The sequence below is a fragment of the Tamandua tetradactyla genome, chromosome 14, assembly GCF_023851605.1.
Source record: "Tamandua tetradactyla isolate mTamTet1 chromosome 14, mTamTet1.pri, whole genome shotgun sequence".
Classification (NCBI taxonomy): Eukaryota; Metazoa; Chordata; class Mammalia; order Pilosa; family Myrmecophagidae; genus Tamandua; species Tamandua tetradactyla.
The window spans coordinates 45991660-45997659 of record NC_135340.1 but is presented as its reverse complement, the minus strand read 5'-3'; positions in this window follow the sequence as shown (position 1 = coordinate 45997659).

The following is a 6000-nucleotide window of genomic DNA, read 5'->3' as shown; positions in this document are numbered from 1 at the left end:
CAAAACCCATACCCACTAGTTTTCACCCCCAACCCTTCCACCTCCAAGGTCTACATAACAAATAATCTATTTTCTGTCTCTATAGATTTGCCTTCTATTTCATATAAATTGAATCATATAATATATGGTCCTATGTGTCTGGCTTCTTTCATTTAGCATAATGTCTTCTTTTTAAAATATTTTATTGAGATATCTTTACACACACAGTCCATCCAAAGTATGCAATCAGTGTTTTACAATATCATCACAGTTGTGTATTCATCACCATGATCATTTTTAGAACATTTGCATCACTCCAGAAAAATAAATTAAAAAAGGAAAAATCTCATACATCCCATACCCCTTACTCTTCCCTCTCATTGACCACTAGTATTTCAATCTAGCCAAATATTTTTTGCCCCTCACCCCTCATTATTTATTTATTTTTTGCCTTATTTTTTTTTTTACTTATCTTTCCATGCCCTGGATAAAAGGAGCATTAGACACAAGGTTTTCATAATCACACAGTCACATTATAAATGTTCTATCTTTATACAATCATCTTCAAGAATCAAGGCTACTGGAACACAGCTCAACAGTTTTAGGTACTTCCCTCCAGCCACTCCAATACACCATAAACTAAAAAGGGGTATCTATACAATGCATAAGAATAACCTCCAGGATAACCTCCCAACTCTGTCTGAAATCCCTCAACCACAGAAACTTTGTCTCATTTCTCTCTTCCCCCTTTTGATCAAGAAGGCTTTCTCAATCCCATGATGCCAGGTCCTGGCTCCTCCCCAGTTCTGCCCCATGTTGCTGGGGAGATACATGTCCCACATAAAGGTGAGGGCAGTGAGTTCACCTGCTAAGCTGGCTTAGAGAGAGAAGTTATATCTGAGTAACAAAAAAGATTCTTTGGGGGTGACCCCTAGGCATAATTATCAGTGGGCTTAGCCTGTCCTTTGCAGGGATAAGTTTCATAGGGTCTGTGTTAGCTAGATTCAGTTGTTAACTTGGCCAGGTGAGCATACCTAATCTTGTTGCTGCGGACATAAGCCAACGGTACGTGAACCTCATCTGTTGCCAATTACATCGGCAGTCAGCTAGGAGGCTTATCTGCTGCAATGAGTGATGTTTGACTTAATTGGCTGGTGCTTAAATGAGAGAACGCAATGTAGCACAGCCTAAGTAGCTTGGCATTCCAAATTTCAGCACCTGAGGCTCAGCCCAGGCCTTTGGAGATGCAGAAAGAAGTTACCCCGGGGGAAAGTTGTTGGAACCCAGGGGCCTGGAAAGAAGACCAGCAGAGACCATCCTGTGCCTTCCACGTAAGAAAGAACCTCAGGGGAAAGTTAGCTGCCTTTCCTTTGAAGAACCAACAAAATAAATCCCCTTTTATTAAAAGCCAATCCGTCTCTGGTGTGTTGCATTCCAGCAGCTAGCAAACTAGAACAGGGTCGAACCCCAAGATCAAGGGCTCGGCCTATTAAATTTGTTGTCTCCACTGCTTGCGAGAATATCAAGAGTTACCCAGATGGGGATCGTTAGTATTTCCTCCTTTCTCCCGAGTCCCCCAGGGGGACATAGCAAATACTTTTTTATTCTCTGCCCAAGACTCTGGGATGTATCAGGACATCACACTAACCTGTTACAAACCAACAAGCTCTCACACCCTATTCAAGATTCCATCTAATTATGGTGTTCGAATAAACTGACCACACAAGTTAAATTAGATAATGCACTACCCAAAATACAAATTTTGCACCTATTAAACATCTCTTCCTTTGGTCTCACACAGAAGTTGAAGTTTTAAAATATGGACCATATCATCCTGGTTTACCTAAAATAAAACCATATATTCTGGTTTACCTTAGTCCTATCCAGATCAGCTTCACTCGTATCTCTAGTCTAAGTCTGATTGCTTTTTTAACTTTTTAAACAGTTGCTGTCTAGCATAATGTCTTCAAGGTTCAACTATATTATAGCATTTATCAGTACTTCATTTCTTTTCATTGCTGAATAATATTCCATTGTATGGATATACCATTTTATTTATCCATTTATCAGTTGATTGACATTTGGATTGTTTTTACTCACTTTTCGGCTATTATGAATAATGTTGTTTTAGATATAATATCAGCATAACTTTCTTTTTTCTATTTAATATTGAAACATATAAGTTAATTGGGGTTACTTCAGCATCAGTTTTCTTATAGCTTTTATTATTTTTATTAAGGTATCAGTGGATTATAATTTAGGCTTACATTAAGATTTTAACATTTAAATATCTACTTAATATCCATAGCCAAGGAAAAATATAGGTGGAAACAGCTTTGAGTTCTTACTAAATGTGGCAAACTAAATTTAAGTGGAACTTTTTACTGTCCTGATCTACCTTTAACTGGAAAGGTACAGCATGGGAACAATTTTGTGTGGTGCTGCAGTAGCAAAGATAAATAATTAAAAGTATTTATATAACAAGTATGAACATTTAAGATATATTTTAGATCTTGAAGAGAAATAATTATTATCAAGTTCACCTGAAAGTTAGTAGAAATTGATCAAAACATGCATAGGAGTAAATAAATGTCATACAAAAGAAAAAAAAATAGACATTTATATCCTGAGAGAATAAAACCAGTTCTTTGAAAAATCGAAATTCAGATATATGTCAAAATGATGGCAGTATCTATAGTTCAATGCCATATTCAAAGGGCAAACTTTGCTAAGTCTGCTGCATTTCTATTCCTTTTTCCCCACCTCCTTTTTCTTACTATTCTGGGAAAGGAACATAATAGTTAGAAGCACAGGTTCTGGAGTCAGGCTACCTGCTTTGCCACTTATTAGCTGTGGAACCTTGTCAAGTCAGTTAAATTCCCTGTACTTTCATTTCCTCAAAAGGACAATTAAATCATTGCTGTGAGGATAAAATGAGTTAATACATGTAAAGTCCTCAGATCACTGCTTACTACAGTTAGTCTTCAATAGATGTTAGATATTTTGATCATGTCCAGAAACACTTTTCCTCTGAGAGCTTCATGAGCTTCTAAAACGGGAGAAACGTTTATGCTTTTTAGCATTATATACACATACATGCACAATGTGAACAAGAAGCTCAATGATTAGAAAAATGCTTAATGTAAAGCTGCAGTCAACAACTCTTGGGAGAAAAATTAAGGTGGGGGGATTGTGGGGGGGAGGGGAAAAAAATCCACCTGAGAGCTTTATAAAGCTATCATTTAGGCAAGTTGTCTTGGGTAAATTGATATAAAATGTATAAAATTTTGGAAAAGCTCATGAATGGAAGTCAAGATTTGAGTATAGAAGTCCAAAATGTGCTTATGGGGTGCTATTACAGCTTTGTTGGCGCTTCATACAAATATTGTTTAAGTTCCATGGATCACAAACTGAATCAAGTGATTCAGCAAGTCCTCTTAGTAGAGGCAATGAATTTGAGTGCTCTTCCAAATAAACTATTGAAAGATTTCTATAAAAACAGAAATTCAAAACTTATAATCACATAGCTGTTGCATATTTATTGAAATCTTTAATACATTAAGTATACAGAGAAAAGGCAAGATCAGGTTATAGTGAACGAGCTAAGCTTATTAGGGATTTTAGCTGAACAGCTATGCTTCTGACAGCCTTCAGGAATATTAAAATAAGGTTTCATTTGATTTAAAATAGTCTAAATCTGTTTTCCCAAGCCAAATTCAATGCAGCTTTATTAACATAAGTCTTCTGCTGTGGTGCCAAAGCAGACACTATACATTATGCTGAGGACTTACCATGAGTCAGAGCTAATTATTATTTTGGGATGTTGAACTAAAAGCAGGCCTAATAAGCTAGGTAAATAAAAGCCTACTGCACCTGATATTTCAGTTTCCTTATATGTTTAAAACTCAGGATCTCTGACCCTAGTCCACTGCTCTTTCCCCTCTATTGCACTTGTGACACTTCTTATGCTAAGGACATCTTCCTTCCAAATTTTTAAAAGGAAAACTTAAAATTGTTCTTTACCTAAGCAACTTTCTCTGGAGTTAAAAGTTCAGAAATTTCATTTGACAATTCAGGGAATGTATTTATTTTAGGCTAACCACACCTTAAACGGAGCGCTTTTGGCATATGTTTTTTTTCTTGGGCATTAGGAATGCAATCTGCAGTTGTTACCTAACCACCATATAATGCCAATTTCACCAGGTAATGTTATTTAGCTAAAATGGTATCATAGGGAGGAGTTGAAGAGAAAGTATACTTAAAGGCTATTATTTTACATAATTAACATGCAAATTATTTTTCTATATAAGATGACTGCGAAACAAACCCAAGGGATATCTAGTTTTGCTTTTGTACGTTATTTACAATTAAAATGTGATTGTTTTCGCGAACAGCCAAAAGTAACAATTTGGAATGTGTTGCTGCTACAATTTAGGAAAGAAAGAGTGAAAAAGAGATACTTAGGATTTACCAAGAAGCCATTGACTCAATATGACTCAGGACACAAGAACTGAAGAGTGTACAGTCTAGTAGTTTACAAGAGCTAAATTAAACAGGTACAAGGATATACATAGCATGTGAAAAATAAAAAAGAGTAAAGTATCATAAAACCAACTTTATTTTTAGCAAAAACAAACTATATGCGTCTATAATGGTGCATTCTCCTCTGCTTTCAAAGGTATTAATGGCTAAACAACATAGTCATTATTTCAGTGTAACCAATAACAGTATGACACCAAACAATATTGGGATGTTTGATAACTTTTGAAATTCTTAACCTAAAAGGAAAAAAAGTTGATCTGGAAATGGTACTCTGAATTCTTCTGTGTTAAATTCTCACAAGGAATATTTCCCAGCAGTACCGATTTTACAAGTCATAATATGCAGGGAAGAGTGCAAAGAACCCATGACAAAATTTCCTTGAAAGCTGTTATCTTAATCCACTAATGCCTTTATTCTCAAAAGGCATCACAGTATGGATAATGAATATATAATTATGAATATCACATATCTAATTAGGAATGAACAGGGATGGCCCTGACATACAAAACTCCCTATTAAACTTAATCACTATAGCTTTGATTATAAAGGTCCGAGGGATCTATTGACACAAGGACAAATAGCTTCCTTTTTCTGCAGCCAATTATCTAGTAAAAATTAACATAAAGGAGAAAAAGATTTTAAAATGTTCAATATATTACCTTATGCATTTGAGTACAAAATTGCATAGATCTGGATCTCCTTAAAAGTACAGATAAGAACCAAAGCTTTCAAAGTCTTTTCCAATGGTATGATTTTAGAATCACAGGACATTTACTATTTTACAAGAAATTTTTAGGGCAAATTTTTTTGTGCTTGTTTATATCAAGCACATAAAAAGTAATCTATTGACTGTGGCCAGCCTCGATACCTTTAGCTCAGTGCCTCTGCTTAACATCCTAAAACAATGACATCAGTAAATAAAGAACTTTTAGACATATCCTTATACATTCCTGTTAGCATTCACTGGGACATAAAACCACCTTGTTAATTTTCCAATAAGTATCACAGGAAACTTACTTTGAAATATGACTGTTAGTGAGTTATATACTTAGAATGACTAACGGGCAAGAAGATTTGCACTCATCTAACTTGAAGAAAAAAGTCCCATAAATCTAATTTTAATTGTGAAGATCTGTTCTTTATATACAAATTTAAATACTTAATTGTTGAATGTTGTTCTTTTGGTATCTTTATCAGTCAGAACCAGTAGGATATAATGTGTATATTACATATATATATTTCTATATACATTTACATATGTTAAGAAATTTATTCTAAGAAATTGGCTCACATGATTGTGGGGGTACTGGCAAGTCTGAAATTTGCTGGGAAGACAGGCAGACTGGAAACTGAGATAGGTATTGATGTAGTCTGGAAGCAGAATTTCTTGTCCAGAAAACCTCAGTTTTTGCTCTTAAGGTCTTCAGTTGGTTGAAGGTAATATCTATTTAACATCAACTGATTGTAGATGTTAACCAC